The 19,458-nt window shown below is 43.9% G+C and overlaps 1 protein-coding gene across 3 annotated transcripts in view; it reads right to left on the bottom strand.

The window, feature by feature from the left end:
• Window positions 1-19,458, bottom strand: part of JMJD1C (jumonji domain containing 1C) — a 159,951-nt gene that overhangs the window by 58,309 nt on the left and 82,184 nt on the right. Inside the window, exon 1 of one of the 3 annotated variants that reach the window (XM_054070969.1) lies at window positions 2,895-2,978. The exons of the other annotated variants lie outside the window; for them this stretch is intronic. The gene's annotated coding sequence lies outside the window, so the exon portion shown is untranslated. Of the gene's footprint in view, window positions 1-2,894; window positions 2,979-19,458 lie in introns of those variants that run through there. 3 annotated transcript variants of the gene reach the window in all.

Raw genomic sequence — 19,458 nt, 5'->3', positions numbered from 1 at the left:
GCTTCATTGGAGAAACTTAATACCTTCTCATGAATATATCCAACCCTTCAAATGCTCAGATTTAACGCACTGCATTCCTATTTCCATTTTGTTTAAGGCTTCACTTCAGCTGTTACTGGTTCTTATGCAAGCAAGGAAAAAAAAAATCCCTATCAGCCCAGCAGCCATCTAACAACACGGTAACTAGACAAAAGGGCTGGAGAGGCAGAAGAATATGATAACATGCTAACTACAGGTCTGAATAGTAAATAATTATTTAACCTCTAATAGTTAATAAAGGGCCTTTGCTCTTGCATCACCTTTCCGTAATGGCTCTCGTATTGCTAATGGTGCAAGTTAAGAGAAGGTGGAGTTCATATCATGAAATCGTGAAGTGTTGAGTGTATAAACTCAGAAGCAGATAAACCTTTCTTAAAAAAGCCAACATTGTAGCCTTCCAGTTCTTAGTTTGCTCGCCGTCTCTTCTCATACACTGTTCTACTTTTTCCACACTGACTTCTTTCTAACTTTCTGTGCTATTATTTAGGTCAAGAAATGCACTTCCGACTACAAACAACAGGACACACCACATCATCAGCTGAAACCAAGCCGGGTGGAACGCGGCTTGTAGTTATCATTCAGGATTCAGACAACCCTACAGATTAAGGTACGTGTGAACCACTGGTTTATCTTACTGCTGGTATTAAAAGAACCAGTTCCAAATATAGATCTGTGAGCATGATTAGTCTGAAAAGGGAAACGTAATGCCTTCTCATTTGCTTTCACAGATCTAAGCCTCTAGACAGGCCAATGCCCCCAAAATACACATGTGGAGGATGCAGGCTATCCCAAAAGCACAGAGGAAAAACATGTAAATAAAGCAACACTACGCCATGACACACATCTCTTCACACATGGACGGCTGTTCAGGCACAGACAACCTCACGTTTTTCAGAGACTATTAGAAAATGTTCCTATTATCAAAGATCAACAAACCCCCACCCTTTAAGAAGGAGCAGGCCCTCGTGGGAAAGCAAAGTCCAGACTCCATCAGCTCCAGGAGATAGGCAGGCTACCAAGGAGGTATCCAAACCAGGATGTGTTAGGGATTCTGAAAACCTTAAGATAGAAGACATGACCAAACTTCACACCACGCATTGCACATGCACAAAGAAAAATGGAGTAAGACTAAGAGCACAGCAGACAAGATTCAGCTACTAGAAGCAAGCACGTGAGACATGTAACAACATGAAAATAGATGCAAGAAGGTCCTACAAGCTCCTTGCAGATTTTCAGAGAAAGACGCTCCCTCTCTCCAGTTCCAAAGTGGAGGACAACTCCAGGGAGAATCAGGCATAATGGCTGAAACCAGAAAAAACCCAACCTCTCCAAGCAAAAATCTCCCCTTCAAACTTGCTTCTTTACCGTCTACATTAACCCAATTCCCTGAAAACCACAATTGACTCAAACACTCAATTTTACGTGACATCTGACTTCAGCACTCTTCTAAGCAGCTGCTTGAAAAAAAAAAAACCTCCCACTTTTTTCCCACCAAATTTCCTTGCTTGGCCAAAGGGAGGTCTATAAACACACACATACATTTTGGCTGCTTTGCTGCCGAGTTCCCTAATACTGATTAAAAAATTTCTTACTGTCTTTCCACCCGACCTGCAACTCCCCCCATCTCCCCATGATTTTTACCCCTGCTCATACAAGAGCAAAACACCTACAGGAAGCATCTGGAACAGCTCTGAGACTGAGAAACAGAGTTGCGTTAGGAGGTTCACGGTCGGACTCGATAATCTTAAAAGCATTTTCCAACCTAAATTATTCTAGGATTCCCAAAACCCAAATAAAGTTTTGGAAATACTGTGTGCCATCGCTTCACAGCAAACAATCTGGGAACTATTTGACGGCATTCACCAAGTACTTGCGAACCCAGCGGCCTGATTACTCACGAACAGCTCTCTCTACCGCCCAGTAACACAAGTCATCTATTTGCTTATCCTTTCAAAACCCCCATGGCAACCACAGGCCTGGCTTTCCCGAGGAAGCAGCACTGAGCAAGCACAGAGCGCGTCTTTCTCTCCGCCTAACGCAACGCGGGGCGGCAGCGCCATGTGAGCAGCAGATCCCTGGCACCCGCTGGGGCTGCGGGAACCGCCCGGGCGCTGCCGCCCGCTTCCCCGCAGGGCTCGGGTCGCAGCTGCTCCCCGCGGGGCCCGGCCGCCCCTCCCACCGCCGAGCACATGGACCGCAATGGCCTCGGTTTTGTTTTTTTTAACGTAGCTAGAGGAATTTTTACGGTACAGAGCTTTTAAGAAGCTAAACATTTATTCAAAGGAAACTATTCTTAAACTAAAACCTGAAACGGTTTTCCTTTTTAAACAGCGAGAACCGAAAAGATCACGTAAACTGAATTTATACGTGCCGTTCAGCAAAGTTTTCCACACATTGTTCTTCAGCCTCGCTGTTCTGCCTGCGAGAGCACCAACACCGGCAGCTTTTCATTATGACACTTAATCGTTCAACTCCCGCGGAGCCGCAGCTCTTTCCCAGCGCCCGTTTGTTGCCGTGGTTTGTAGTTAGAACCACAGACTCCCATCAGGGTTTGGGTTGGAAAGGACCTTAAAGAAGGTCTCACTCCACCCCCGCCGCGGGCAGGGACACCTCCCGTTTCTGGGCTGGAATCGCGGCGCGGCGGGTCAATAAAGCGGATCCCACACACACCGCGAGGCCTCCCGGCTGCCCGCCGGTCCCCGCTGGGCCGGCCCCGGCCCTGCACGGGCACCGGGGAGAGAGCTTTGTGCCGCCGGGGCCCGCGCCGCCCGCCCCTCCCGGCAGAACCGCCCCTCGCCCACCGCACAGAACGATCGCTTTGACAAAGGACGCGTTCCCGTCCCCCCCGCACGCACCTGGCCGAGCGCCCCGCGGCCGCTCCGCGCGCCGCCGCCTTTGAACTCGCGAGCAAAATGGTTCTCGCCCCGCCGCTTCCGGGTCGGGACGCGCGGGGGCGGGGCCGGCGCGCGGGGGGCGGGGGGGGGCGGCGCGGCCCCGCTTACGTCAGCGCGGGCGCGGGGCCGCGGCCACGTGCGGCGAGGCCCGAGGGCTCCGAGAGGCCGCGGGGGGGGACAAACGGGGAGCGCCCCGGGGGAGCGCTCCCAGTGCCGGGACCACCGTGTGCTGGCTGCCGGCACCGACGCCCCCCTCGCCTCGAGGACAAAACGCCATAAAAGGTGTTTTCCCAGAAGGGAAGGGCGCTAAAGCCTCGCTGTTTGCAGTGGGTGTAAGAACATCATCCGCTGGGACAGTCCGAGGGGAAACGGAGCGGCAGCTCGTGAGAAAATGGCCTCCGAGCAGCCCGGGGCCTGCAGCGTGCTCCTGGGTTCGGCTCACGTACACACCAGCGCGGACAGAGGGGAAAAAGGGAACAAAATCACGGGGGAGGGTGCGATAGAGGCATTTATTTCCTCCGAAGTCTTTAAACACAAACAGCTGTACATTTTCTACTACACAGAAAAAACATAAAGCACGTAGTTTGCCAAGAAAGTATGGGAATAATGGGAAATCAATGCATGACTACTTCTGTTCTCATCTTGGATTACTCCAAATGATGTAAGCTTAACGGTGTCCTGGAACGCTATAAAATACTGAGCTCCGAAATAATAAAATGAGACTCAAGTACTGTTAAAAATTCAAGTCGAACTGGAAGTCTCTCTGCCCACTATGAACTTCTCTCCAGTGACTGGATCTCCTCCCAGCAGCTCCCGACACCGCACGCACACAAGCGGGGCAGGAACCGGACCACCTGCACCCAGGTTCCGTACGCTGCCCAGCCTACGCTCAAACCACACAACTGCCAGACTGGAGCTGGCTTTGAAGGGCCACTAGCAGAGGCAGTTTATGGAATTGATTTTCCCTTTTAAGCGGTCTTGCAGCCTGGCGCGCCTGCGGTGGCTGAGCAGCCTTATATGGCCGCAAGGCTGCGGGGAGGCACAGTGCCCTCGGCAGCCTCTGTCTATTCCTGACCACCGGCCAGTTGCTCCTCTGGCCTCCGGCACCCCTGCGTGCAGCTCTGCTGACCCGACACCCACCGCCTCTCACCAGATCCACTCGCCTTCTACCACCAGCAGAGCATGGGGCTTGTCGGGGGACTGTGCCTCTTCATCTCCCATGAGAAAAATTAAATCAAACATCTTCGTGACACTATTTTGACCCGCTTTCTTTCCAATTCTTTCTTCACCCCACCTCAAACAGGGCATTGGCGAATTATGCCTCATCTGCTTTTGCTGGTACTGAGACAGGCCATGCAGTAGCAGAGATTAAAGTGCGCCCCGATTCCACATTTGGGGCTGCGGGCTGCACGTCCTTTATCCCTTTGGTGCAGAAGGGCACCCATCCTCTGCCACCAAACAGCAACGAGGCTGCCTGTCAAGTGAGTGGGGCAATCTCTTGCAGACCCAGTTCTTCAGAGTCCTCATCACTTCTGGAAAATAAAACTTGACCCATCAGTAACAGCTGACACAACAAAATATCCTGAGCTCAGACTTTGGCAAGTAGCCAAGAAATATTTTTTTCTAAACTTAATTCTACACTTGTGTGTTCAATTCAACTTTTAAAAGCAGATTTTAGATTACCTTCAAGAAGTACTGAACATCCCAAAGCCACGCTACTACTACCACCAAATTTGCGTATCTAGTATAGTTTCAGGGTTTTGTTTCCCCATTTCTCTCAAGGAAAAGTCCCAACACCAAGAGTTATTTCAGGAAGGGCAACCAAATGAATTACGCCTATCACAGAGCACAACATACCCCATGGCACTGTTAACACAGCAGGGCTGTGATAGCTGGGCGGTATGCAGCTCAACTGTCAAAGCAGGCAATCCTTTACAACATCCAAGACAGACGCTGTTAAAACACAAATGACAAGACTGTCTGGAGGACAGGCAAGTTTGCCGGTTTGGACAAAGCTTTATTAATAGTTTGCAACTTAGTAACAAAGAATATTAATACCCAGAGCAGCAGCACCTATTCATTACCACAGAGGGACTCTGCTAAAAACTCTCCAGGGGCACCAGCTACTGGGGGAGTACTAACACAGCGACTGTTTTCAAGGGTTTCACTGAAAGACCATCTCCGTAAAAGTCTGCTAAGCAGGAAAACACCTTTTGCGAGTACAAAAATTAGTGAAGTTGCTGCTGGTACAATTCCTAACGTTAAGTACGCTAGGACAACATAAAATAACATTTCCATCATTACAGCTTACTAAATTTACCACAATATATATATGTGTATATTCTTAACAAAACAGATTTGCCACATAAAGGAACTAATGCCAATTTTTAAATAACAATTTATAAAACCAGTGTCTTAAAGAGTCCCAAAGCCTATGGAAAATACTGTATCCATGTGTGGTTATGACATTTGCAAAATACTACACTTTAAAATGGCATATTTAATAGTCACATTATTTCAGTGCTGCTCCCAACTACTGTTTGCTTCGTCTCACAATTGGGCCTGAACTCCGTCAAACAAGCCATTCTATAAGCTTGCAGAACAGAGCTGCCTTTGTTCTTTAGTATTGCCAGTCCCCTATGGAATCAGACAGCACACTGAACTGCACTCGGCAAACAATCCCTGACCTTCAATTACTGTCTTGGCTTGCTGCCACAGGATGCATGTATTACTGGTAACACACTGCGCCCTATTTTGCAGATAATCGCTAGAACTACAGATAATCATGAAAATCAACGGAAAAATGCAAACATTCCCTTCCTAAAATCGCAGTCGTAACTTCGACTACAATAAAGTGTTCCTCCAGCATGCCACAGCAGCATACCCAGGCTCAGGCCATGCATGCGAGGGTAGCAACACTGCAGGGTTTGTATTTGCAGAGACCACACAAAAAATTCCAGGTGGCAAATGGCTTTGCTTTCCTCTGCTGGAGGTTTTTTATTTGTTTTTTGTTTGCTTTCAGGCAAAGGCACGCGGGGTTGTCCTGGCACGGTTTTGCAAGAGCTGCTCTTATTTTCTTTTTCTTTTTTTCCTCTTTGGAACACTGGCCGGGTTTTCACTTGGGTGCCCTGGCGCAAAGGGGTTCGCCAGGCGGCTGGTGCGTGGGCAAGGCTGGCGGTGAGGACGGGGGCCGCGACCAGGCCAGCTGCCACCCCAGTCTGTGCAGGCTGGCCAGCAGCCAGCGCCCGGCCGTGAGTCATTGCCCTGCTGGGAGGCTGCTGGCACAGTGCTGCCAGAACACTGCAAGGGCACCGGGAACTACTGCACAGACAGGTCAGGGATTCTGCCGTAACCCCCTCCTTTATTTCCTGAAGGCAGCAAGACCCTGCAGCTGTAAACCCTGCTCCTTCCCCGCACTGCACCCGAGGCACGCAGCTGTGCAGTGCTGCTGCTGAGGGAAGTCACAAATCTTACAAGTATTTAAACTATAAAACAAATGAAAGCTATTGAAATCAGTCTTCATCATTTAAATTAGCGTTTTTCTACTTATCTACTTCCAGTAGTGCTGCCCTACATTTGCTTAGCAAGTAGAACTGTTTCATGTTGTACACCTGAAGAAATAACACAGCAGAGCTATGGACAGCCTCATGTCAGTGGAGAAATTAGCTTTCTGATTACGTATTTCTGTGAACTGACCGAGTTCAAACAGTGTGCTCAAGTGCAGGGACCAAAGTCCAAACGAGGAATTAATGTGTGTGAAACAATCGTTACTACAAAGGCTGCAACACATAAAAGAATAAATGGCTTTTTAGCGCTAGCTCATTTGGCAAATTCTTCATTTAAACTCTTCTTTTAGGGTATGGAGGTGGACAAATCTCACTTGGAGACATACAGTCACACAAAAACTTCACCAGGCCATCAGTAGTCATTTTTCAAAACTGAAAAGCTGAGGAGAACAGGACACATAGAGGAACAGGAGCAATAGCACAGTTGCATATCAGTGCTAACTGATCTTACAGTGTATGTCAAATTAATCCAGTCTAAAATTTGGTTTGTATCTCTGCAATATTTTCAATCAACTTTTAAAATCAGTTTTGTCCTCCCCCGGGCAAGCACCATGGGGTTTAATGCTGCATCCATCAACATGACTGTGCAATTTTCCACATAACTTCATCCCTAGCTACTCCATCACACCATCATCGCAGCTGTGGTATTTGCACTATTTTTGTAGTTGAATTGGTGACCCTGCTGCAACAGGGACACCAATTCTCCTCTTGGTAAAGAAAAACCAGAAGCATGGCATTTAGAAAAAAAAATAAACTAACCCACAACAAATATCATCATATTGCATAACTGTTCTTACTTGCTGGAGTTTGCTGCCAGCATTTACATGACCTGCAAACCTCTGAAACTACAAGTTTTGAATGTAGACAAATTATTTCAGACTAAGTTACTTTCCTTTTTCCCAATACAAAACCCTAATCCTGTGTATGAATTCAACTCTTTCTTTCAGGTCTAAGCTACTTAAATAGTATTTTTTACAACTGCTGCCCCTTGTTTCATTTCTTCCTAGACCATCCTATACCTGCCCCTAATTCCGTTTCCATTAGCAGGCCGACACTGACACTTTTCTCTCCATTTGGCCTCTGCAGTGTGTCATTTAGACAGAATTCATTATGCCCCGAGCCTGCAGAACAGTGCTCTAACTCCAGATTTATGTCCAAAGTCAAAATATTGAGCAGTCTCTCGGGCATCCCCTTAGGGATGTCTGTCATCTCGAGCCCAGCATCGCTGTAACAGACTTGTTTTCCTATGCCCTCTCCCTTTGTTCACTAAGCAACAATGCTGTGACCCTGCCACTGACTCAAATCCAGTAACATCAATGTCATCTTTATGTGTGAGCCGCTCTCTCACTTCTGGGCCCAGGTTACATGAAACCCTTGCAGATCTTTCTTACAAAGCTTATAAAACATGCATGTTTCTACCCATTCCCATAGCGCAGAGCCCAGCCTACACTTACCCTGCATTTGGTTCCTGAACCCTCTTTTCCTCTGGCCTGAATAAAAATGCATACACATTCAGATCCACTCGCAATGCTGTCACAAACACCTCCAGCCCACAATGTCCATTCCTTGCGCTCCTTCCCCCAGCAGCCCCATTACATCAAACTGCACTTTCAGAAACATCTCCCGATCCTAATACTGCTTATTTATCAGTCTCAGGAACAGTTTACTGGCAACGCCTGTGAAGCCAATTCACTGATATCTTTCAGTTTTCTCCTTAGAAGTCTGCTTTGCTGTACTAACCTCTGAAACTTTGACAGTAGCTTGGCCACTGCCTATGGAAGCCTTATCTTCCCTCATAAGCAATGCCTCCTATTTCCCATCTGCCCGTCTCTGTGTGTCATTTGTCCTTGACTCTCAAATTTTAATTCTGTGGAGAAAGGAACCCTTTTAATTCCATGTTTGTTCTACAATTCATTGCACAGTGGAATCTTGGAGTTTCATATGAATTTCCAAGTGCCATCATAATGTGCCACAAAAGCCATTAACCTTGGGACTGGACTCCGTCTTCCACAAAGCAAGCAGAACAGCTTCAAGATCATAATGTTCTTACCCACGCTCCTCCTGCAATATTCATCATACCCTTTTTAACTTGGGTGCCATCCATGTTTTTCAGTATTCACACTTCTTCAGCCTTCTTGCTTCCCTCACAATGATGCCGAACTCCCTCCATTTCTTTGCTTTATTCTCTTCTTCAAGCCCTATCGCCAACATTCACAATATTCTTGCATCCCTTCCCCTGTGAACTTATTGGATGTAACACTCATTTATCCGGCCACCTTCCAGCCTCACCTCCAGAAAAACAACCTGATTGAGAACATCAGCTTCAGGCTACTTACATCCACTGAGCTGCTGCTCTTCTGATTCAGCATCTGGCACTGCCTCCCTCTCATACTTAGCACTAACTGAAGTCCATTACAGCACAGGACTCCACCTTTCACCCTCCTACTATTTCCTGCCCCTCTCGTACCACATTCCCAGTTGCCCCTCTGAAGCACAGCTCACTTCCTGAGAGTCACCCAGATGTCGATTATATAAGGTCCCTTCATGGTTTTATTCCCCAGAGCTTAAATACCTGTCTCACCTTTTCCCCTCTCACCCCCTACATCCTTGATTTCCAGAGCACTATTTTTTCCCCAATTCCACTAGTTTTTCAGTTCTTCTGCCCTGCCACTCCTTCTCTCTTTCTTTCTTTTAAGGCATCTTATTCACCAGCTTAGTCATCTTCCTGTCTTTTAAATGGACTGTATTTTATTTTGCATTTTTCTGTTTGCTCTTCCCCAAAACAACTTGGGTGCATCCTTGCCACAGAAAGCTCAACTTCCCTCTGCAGTTCAGGCTCCCTGACTGCTCTGGCTGCCAGCAGACTGTGCAGTCCAGGGCTGCCTCCTGGAAACAAGTCACTGGCTCCACTGGAAGCCAAACAGGGTGCGGTTCGGAGGGAGCCTCACTCCAGGCATCACTTCCTCCGTTACGGCAGTGGTGAGAATGCACCCATGCCAGTATTTTCCATTCCCACAGCCCTATGACAGTATCCAAGCGACTCTTGTAATATCAAATGTTCCCCATATGCCTGACGCCACACCCTTCACATGCAACATATTCTTGACATTATGCTATAAAATGGTCACTTGAATAGGCTGTAACAGCTCAGCTAATTAGAAAGTCTCTATGGGGAGCAGAATTGGCTCCTGAAACAGCCGGGATCAGGAAAAATGGTACGTTAACCAGGAGCCTCTGTTTGGAGCAATCTGGAATAACAAAAGCCTCAAGAATACACAAAAGGTGAAGTATAAAAATCTTGGCAAAAAATATCAGGAACAGAGAGCAGTAGTTTAGAAGAAAATGTCCTGTAGAAGCTGAAAGAAAGAAATGCCCGCTTCAGATTATCATGGGAATGAAGCTGCTATAGATAAATTTAGATTCAGTTTCTGAGAAGCAAAAGACTCCTCAAAGCCACCACTCCAGTCTTTACATTTACTCCCTTACTGACAGCAGTGTGTTTCACCGTTTGTCTGGTGGCATTAGAGCTGTGCAAGAAGTGCTTTCAATTTGCAATACATTCAGAATGGGTTTGGGGTTTTTTTGTTGAATAGTTACAAGGTTACAACTGCTCTTCCTCCCTTCTTCTCTACTCCACTCTCTCCAAAAGATCAGGAACTCCACGTGCCAGTCCTGCAGGCGTTCTATGTTGCCATCTCTGGATTCCCTTAACAGGGAAAGGCCATTTGGGGCAGGAGGAGATGACTCTTGTTTTGGATTCAGTGCCTCTGTGCTCTTAGTCCTAGCTTGGTGGGAGTAAGGTAGTACTTGGACATTTCTCTGTGATTTGCAATACAGCCTTTTTATATCCTAAACATATACACTTTAAGCCTAAGAGTATCTTATCTTAAAAGTAATATTTTCATATTTCCAAACACTGAGTTAAATATTAAGCAACATTGATTCACTGTGCTTTAATTATCTTTGTAAAACGCTCCACCTCACTGAGGCAACATGCTAGTATATACTCAATTAAAAACAAGGAGCCTCTGCACCCCACCTCTGTGTATCATGTAAGTACAGAGAGATACAATCTAGTTTCAGACTGTATACAGAAATATGTTTTAACCTTCCTGAGCAGTATTCTTCCTGCTACAATTGTTTTATAATCATATTGTGACTTTGTCAGAATTCCTACACTGAGATCCCCTTGCTGATATGCTGGTTTGATTCCTGACTCTATAGAATAGGGTTGGGAGAACTTCTCAAAGACACAAACCTTATAGGCATAAACCACCAAGAAGCTGAGGTTAAAAGTTTATGTTTGATAATAAAAAGTCTGATGGAACAGACGGGGTTTTAGTCAATATATCCCAGCATCAGGATAATGCTGAAATAATGTTAAAACACCATTAGTCTATCTAGCAAATAAATTAGAAAATAACCTAGATATCATAATGGATTCTGCCCCCCTTTGTGTTATTTTTAGATTCTCGCATCTGCCTTCCTACATGCTTGTCCAGCAGCAACCTTGACGGACAAACACTTTTTTTTTCCTTTCAGGAAAACACAGGACAGATGGTGTTGAAAGTATTTCTCTCTGAGATAACAAGTTTTCTGCTTTTTATAAATTCACTCATCTTCAAACTGTGACAGCTGTGAGTTTATAAAGATAAAATCAAAATGATCCAGATCTTGTTCATCTCCTTTCTCTAGGGTCCCTGAAAGGTCACACAAATATGTCTCACTTGTAAGTTTCCCACTAAATGTGAAATGCATTTATTTTCCAAGTTCAAACTCCACGCTATGTGAGAAAGCGGCAAGGTACTCTTCTGCTTTTTTTCAAATTTGTGTCTCAGGCCTATATTGTGAATTCAGGATCTTCTGGATCTGTCTGTATAGGAGATCAGACAGTATTTACCTCCAAGATCTATTTATAGCACTAATTACATTCTCTCATTTCTTCCATACTAGCGTACATGACAATGTTCCTAGCCTACATTATCTACTCCCACTTAGCCTCCCATGTTAGACTGTACTTCTGCACCCCGGTTATCCTCATCATCCTACTCTGTATCCTCTCTAGTTTGAATTTATCCTTCTCCAGCATGGCTGACCAGAATTGTGTGCATTAGTTTAAAATCGCTCTTGGGGGCAGCTGTACGAGGACACTAGCATGCCTCTGTTCCAGGGAGATGCGTCTCAGGTGTCCCAGAGTCACACCTGCAATCCCCTCAACATCACACAGCAGGTTCAGTCATCCTCTGACTGGCCAGAAGGCCCAGGGTTTCTCTATGTCAGTGCTTCCGCTGCATAAGCTCTCTTTTACATTTGCCATCTGCATCTAAGTCCACCACTTTTATGTTTTATGCAGCCACATTTTGTTCCATTCCTCTTACTCTGTTTCTCAAGGACATTCAGTTTTTGTTGCAGAAACCCCCCTCAACCTCTGCGTTAAGGGCTCCTCCTGTTCTGTACCATCTACAGATTTAATCAAATGTAATCAATTCATCCAAATGTTTTAGTGAAAACACTAAGCGAGTCATTCCCAAAATGTGTGAACAACTATGGGTAGCCAGACCTATTTCACCACTACGCCGCCCCACCTATTTCAACACCACATAGCTAACATCTTATAAGCCAATCCCTATCTAATTTGCTGTTCATGCTGCTAATCCCCGTCTTCCTCTGCTTGTCCGTCACTTGACATACTGTGGAATGCATTACAAGTCTAGATGATTTATATTAATTGCATTTTACTGCCTCAGAACAAATATGATCAACCTTTTTGTTCAAGTGGGTCCATGATGTAGCTTTTCATGTCACTGATGACAAGAACAGCCCGTGATTAAGAGGAAGGGAAACACAGCAGATATAACCAGCCTATTTGTAAACACTTAAAAGAAAACAAGGTGATGAGTACAAGCCAGCATGAATTAAAACTCAATACATTATGTCAAAGCAAACTTCCTTTACAAATAGAAGAGCAGACGAGAAGCAGATCTATATCCTTCTATATAAAAGAAGGAATAAACCAAACAAAGCACCCCAAATCATTCAGAAATCATCGCTAGCTCAATGTCAAAATACATACCTGGAATGCAGTTCCCAAAGTCACCTACACTGTATCTGCTCTTTCTCACCATTTTCATTAGTGACCCAGATGATAGAAAAGAGACTAATGCTAAACTGACAAACAGTCAGCTCGGTGGGACAATACAAATTATACCAGAGGGCAAAAAGACAACCTATGCAAACTATACAAATGCTCTGAAAAAAAAGATGACACACAGAACACTGCAGGTAGGCAGAGTTGTCAACAGCTGCCATAGGGAATGGCAAACACCTGGTTAAGGAGAAAATCCACTGAAAAAGAGAGAAGTTAGATTGCACTTATGTACTGTATCAGTTAATGGTATCATGCTGTAAAAATGCAAACACAGTACTGGGATATGTGAATGTTAGTACAGCCTCTGTTCAGCATTCTCATAAAGCCTCACTTAGAGTACCAAGTGAGCAGAATTTGGAATATTGTTCAAGACAGGTACGTGCTCAAAAGAGAGCAATAAAATGAGCACAGTTTTGGAAAACAGCATGGATTAATTCAGACTGAAGAGACTGGTAGGGGAAAACAGAGCTGGGTGTGTCTCCAGTTCTGAAAACAGGATGCTGCAGGAATAATTTCTTAATCTCTACAGCAGACACAACAACTTGGAATGGCCTTAATTTAGATTAGATGATCTCAAGGTCTTTTTCAGTCTTATGATTCTAGAGTATCTGCAGGGTCATTTACCTCTACCAAATAAAACACCATTTAGAAACACATGCCCAAATTAATGCTATATTTAAGTCTGCTTTTATTACGCCATCTGCGCCTCTGCCCAGCTTCTCCAACCAGCATCACCTCCTTTCTGGCTTCTTTCAGCAGCTGCAAACTGCTGGTCCTTTGGGGCCACAATGCGAAAGGGTCTCTTGCTCTCCGGCAGCAATACTGTGGCACTGCTACGAGGTACCTACCTCTCCACCCACACTAATCCCAGTCTGCATATTCCCACCAATGGAGCTGAACAGGAAGATTTACCTGCAGACCTTGGGAAGGGTTCTAGCAGATCATGCCTGACCTCAAGGCCGCACGCTGGCCTTCCTTGTCTGCAATATTAATTCTTCTGAAAAAGAGGCATTGGGTCACTAAAACTCGCTCTATGAAGTAGGTACATTGTATTTTACTTCACTTCCTTTAATCTCCCATGTCCTTGACTCTTCTTTTTTTTTTTTTTTTCTCCCTCAAAAAAATGCCTTCCAACGCTTTACACACTGTGAGGGCAGACTGACAGCCTTTTAAATACTCACATCATTCTTCCTTTCCCCTACCTTATGTTGGCACTACTTTCTTCAATCCCTGGTACCACACTGAAAGCAAAGATTAGCTAAAATAGTTATGATCAGCACTAATTCTTTCCTAATTCTGAGATGAAAATTTCTCTTGGTCTGAGTATTTTACGATCCTTAAGTTCCTTCTGGTTGTTGTAATTTCCATTCTCTTATTCTCATTATACATCTTGCCTTTTCCTCCTCTGTAGTTATCATCATCCTTACTGAAAATCAAGCAAAAAATACTTACTGTTTTAGTTGTATATTATTGCTATTCTCTACCCTTCTCATCACACAGAAGATTCTTTTTATTTGTTTTTGCATCATTTGCAAGACCAAAGTTCATACATTTTGGTCTGCAGACCAGGAGAACTCATTCTTATTTGGAATTCAGTTTCCAGACAAATTTTATGTGTCCGTGAGTTCAAACAACTGAGATCTCAGGCTCCTTACTCCTATGATGAACTTTGCTTATTAAATTTGCCACTAAGATTCAAAACCTAAATTCCAAACCAACTTTCCTATATTTCGTCACGTATTTCAAGCTGAATCAAATCATGATTACAAAGGGTGTGATTTTAAGTTCCATTTAACCTGACTGAAAACTGCCAGTGACCAGGAAGGTCCTGAACCCTCACCAGCTCCAGGTACTTGCTCTCCCCTCTCTGGCAGCTGATCCAGCAGAGTTCACCTCCCACCCCAACTGACTCATTTTCTCTAAAGTCACCTTGCTGATGTAACTCATACCTTGGCTGCATGACTGCTAGGATCAGCTACACAGGGACAGAAAGAGTGAAGCCAGCTCTTTCTGCAGCTGATTAAGCATAAAATGAAACAGAATCCTCAGAGCAAAATTATTTTCTAGAATAGGCTCACTACTTTTCAAAATGCAGTATGAAGCAATGCTGGTTTCCTGGTGATGCAGTGACTAGTTTAAGGAAGAAACTTGCCAGCAATTACATCCAGGAATACCCTGCCTCTATCATTTCTTCTCTCATCTCTACCTGGGAAAGTAAACCATCTCATAGCAAGCAGTATTTATCTAACTACAGTACAGAGATCCCTATCCCTATTCAAGTGAAACCCTGGGGCTAACAACAAATTCTTTACTCCTTCTGTCATCTTTCTCCAAGGTGATTTTGAGCCAAACTGCACAACTTTTGCTTTTGTTCAGTTATTTCTTAACTTTAAATACATCCAGTCCACTTATTAAGAGCATGCTACCATGCTTCTGATACTCAAACGTTTTATATCCCAACTTGTATCAGAAACTCTGATTTCTCCATTTTGTTGTCTGGCCTCTCAACATGTATACACAACATCGCAATTGTTTCTTAGTAACCATATCCCATTATCCAGTGAAAACCCTTCCCTAACTGCAATGCTTGACTATCATTTTCCTTAATCTTGGAGCTCTTTCCCTTTTCCCTTAGCAGTCTTCTACTCGCTGGCACTTCTCCACACTCTAAGACAGAAACAAAGCTTTCCCTGACAGCTGTCTGCTGAGAGCTAAAGCCTGAATGCAAGTTGCAGAGGTTGGTCAAAACTTGTTTCCCAGCTTGCTCCACCCTTGTTCTCTAAAGGCAATTTTTCTAGGTACTTGGGGGCAGAGCCTGGCTGTAAGAGTGATCTCCTCAGGGCTCTCTCCTCTAGGGACCATAATTCCAGTTCAGATTATCAGACCATCTATTCTATGTGTCTCCGGTATGCACATCTGTAATCCACCATGGTAGACTATGTGGTGTCTTTTATCCTATCGTGAAGGCTAATGAGGGAGTCTTTCCTTCCCACTCCCACTCAAATCCCTTCAGGATCTTTCTCAGCTTTCACATTCTTCCTTATCTTTCCATTCAGCAACATCAGAAGTCCCACCAAGAAGTCTGCAATTCCTCAGCCAACAGAGCCTTTTCTTCATTCTTAGATCTGGTTTAAGTTCCAGCCTCATCGCCAGCTGCATCTTGAGCCTCCCCCCTTTTGTTCCCCCACCCCCCTTTCACTTCTGAACTGTATTAGTGATTTCATGCATACTATATTTAGTCATCTTTATTAAATCTGCCATTTTCCAGTTTCCCTCCACTGCTCCCTTGATTATTAACTCTCATCTCTTTCAAGTCCTTGCCTCAAAAAAGACACACACTAAACTCCCTTGATATACTCCACAGTTGCACAGCAGCTCCTTAACTTTTGAAACCTTCTGTCTAAAGGAGCTTCAGCCCTTCATTTAGCTCAGATGTGGCCACCTGCAAGAATCGGTCTCACACTCAAGTTCAAATGCTGTCCATAATTACATTCAAATCAAACAATGAACCTCAAGAAACAAGATTTGCTTCCCAACCTCCCAGGAAAGGGTCCTACGCTGGCTTTGTTGGCCTCTACCAAAATCTCGATGCTTTATGACAGACTGGATGTGTCAAAGATGTCTACTTTGGCTCTTCCTGTGGAAGCCTATCCAAATCTGGCACTGCTAGAGGCCTCAAAAAAAAAAAAAAAACCACAACAGATTCACAGATGTTTAACTGAGAAATGCTTGCAAGCAAGGGGCTGTTTCCTTTCCTGGCAACCACCATCCTTTACTAGCGAGGGCCAGGGCCTCAAAGATTACAACATGAAGTGTCCCCCACAGTGCTGGCACCCAGCACTAATGCAAAAGAACTACCAGAAGGGCAAGGAAAAGTGAACAGGCACAACAGCTGGCAATGGATTAACAGGAATGCAAAGCTCTGTCTACTCCCACCACACACGTCCCTTGGAAGCTGGAAATGCACCTAGAAACCGGGCAACATTCCTCTCTTTTCTATTAAGACCACTCACTGGTTTTTTTTGTACCTGGGCCACAAAACCCACTTGCAAATCAGTATGGTAAAACCAGCTTCACTCTGTACAATGCTTAAATACTAAATGATAAAATGAAGAGTTAAGCTTCTCTCTACCTTACTGCCTTCTCTCTGTCACTGAAAACAGGCCTTCTTCGGGGACCCCTGCTCCCCAAAATGACGGGAAGGAGTGCTATTTCATTTATAGAAGTATTGCCTGTTCTCAGAGGCGTCAAAGCAGAAACCACCCATGTGCTCTCCACCCTCTCCACACACCGTACTGCTTGACACAGTCCTCCCTTCCCTGACCTGTGTCACTTCTGGGGACTTGCCACTTGCAAGACACAGCATGCTTATGTGAGGATGAAGAACAATGTATTTTTTGCCTTGCAACTTCGTACAGCTCCTGTAATTTATTTTTTTTTTAAATTCTCCTGATCATGCTCAATTTCTCGTAACAGCATTTCATTTGATTTTTTTAAATTAAATTATTCTTTTTTGGCCCAACAGGTGTAACTGATAGAAAACTATCAATAAACCAGACATCAAATCTAGGACAATTCAAAAGTTTCTGGTTCTCCTGACCCCTATTTAAGATATCCTCAATCTGTGCTTATTCAAGATATAAAACAAGCAACAGATGGAAGTTTAAAACAAAGCCTCTCTTAGGTCTTTAGATTCTCATCTCTGTAAAATGATTTGAAGAACTTAACTCCTTCCCCATCCCCAAAACAACAAGAAGTAGCTTTACATTAGCAAGGTTATGAGGGAACAAAAGAGAAATTCTCACTGACAGGTTTTTACTTTTCTCTGAGAGCTCTTTCAGACCAAGACCTACAAATGGAGCCAGACAACAGGGCAAGCACTAAATCTTTAGGACACTCCCTCTCCCATTTCTTAGTGCTATAGCATCGTACGTTGAATTGCTCCAGGAGAATCTATAAAATGAATGACCCATTTCTGGTCAAAAATCCCAGCTGTGAATCACAGAGCCATTTGGCCTATAAAAAGCAAAATACAGCCTCCCCGCTCCCCATCCCCCAAACCTGTTCTGGTACAAAAAGGAAGTGGGGATGTTTTGCTATCAATATAAAAAATAAGAACTTCTTGAGAAAAAAAGAGAGCTGCTTCTACCTTTCCTTATGGAAAAAGAAAAAAAAAAAATCACTAGCATATCTGCCTAGGAATGTTTCACTTCTCTCCCCCAGTCAACATGAGCCTCTGAAACAGTTTATCTGTCAGTTCCTCTGTAAATCTGCTAATCCTGACAAAAAAAAGGGGGGGAGGAGGGCCATAAGGAAAAATACATCCACAGTTTGAGTTTGTTTCAGCAGAAGACAAGACACTTTGTATTAGGTGGCTATAACAATGGGTCCAATAACAGAATACAATCACCAGTTTCGGGAGATGGAACAGAGATATTCTGGCTACGGAAAATCTCTCAAACATAACTTATGTTTACAAGAACTGTGCCTTCCCCCCTGCTGGCAACTTTTTCTCTGCCTTCAAGCTAAAAGATGACTTAAGTAACAATGGACTTCAGAAATAAATACCCCATCAGTGTAATGAAAAAGAAATGGACCACTCATTGTCACAGCAGAACCTAAATTAGGTTTCTATATTTAGAAGCACCACCTTTCTTCTGAGGATAGTAATGTGCTTTCAGCTGAAGGGCAAAAGAACTCATATGAAGTTGGTGCCGAAGCTCCTGAACGTATGGGTGGCAAAAGAGTGTGAAGTGAAAGAAATTTATGTAATGAGTATGAGTATCAAATTTAATTATAACATCAAAATTAAAACTAATCTTGTAGATGGGAGGCATATGAAATTGGAAAGTGAAGTTTAACTAGTTAAGTTCTAGATCTTTGAAGAAATTAAAAGGAGAAAGCTATTCATTCCATTATCACATTTTTATTTATGACCTATCAAACAGAAATGAAATTAAAACATTATAATGACACCAGATATCTGTTATAGTAGTAGTGTTGGAGTTATTATGGTCTAAGGATGAAGATTGACACTTCTATTTCAGACCTGGAGAAGAATTTGCATTATTAAAGCTTAACAGTTTAATTCCTTCTCTATCTGTCAATCCAGGAAAACACACGAGCTCTCCCACAAGTGCTACTCGACCTGTTATTTCACAAAAATATTGAGGATTTTTCTTCCACTGCACTTCTGCTCCCCCACCCCCCCACCCCCCCAAACCCTGCAACACTTCAGCCATTCCTTCACTTTTGGTCATTGACCCAGACTTTAGAAAGTTGATCCTTCTAAATGATACACAGTATTTTAAAGTAGATGCTATAAGCAAAAATTTCTCCTGCTTAATTTTTGCCTTTCATTCTGTCTCATTTTCTTTGTCACAGAAATGTTCCCAGTCTGCATTTATTAAAAATAGTCAAGGTGACCCTAACTCATTTATTTAGTATCTAAAACATCCAGTAACTCCAGATGTACCATTCCAAATACATCCAACTTTCCATTTCAATTTTAACCAGACACTAAGATCCTCTAAGACAAATAAGTAGAAAAAAAAGCCAGAGCTGTGGTACTCAAAGAGCTGTGCTGTGCAGAGTGTGATGGACTTCACATCAGATTCTACTTTGATTCATACGTATGCAGTAGGAGAGAAAAAAAGGATTAACATATTGAATTAGCCACAAGACTGGAACAACACAATTAATTAAGCTGGAAAAATCTAATTCCCAATACCATGCACATGTTATCTTAACATTTGGCCATATAGCCATGAGGAGATGTTTAAACATTTAGCAGAACATTGGCAGGTTGCTG

Source organism: Cuculus canorus, chromosome 7 (genome assembly GCF_017976375.1).
Source record: "Cuculus canorus isolate bCucCan1 chromosome 7, bCucCan1.pri, whole genome shotgun sequence".
Lineage (NCBI taxonomy): Eukaryota > Metazoa > Chordata > Aves > Cuculiformes > Cuculidae > Cuculus > Cuculus canorus.
The sequence above is the reverse complement of the archived record's forward strand: the minus strand, read 5'-3'. Positions and strand labels throughout refer to the sequence as shown.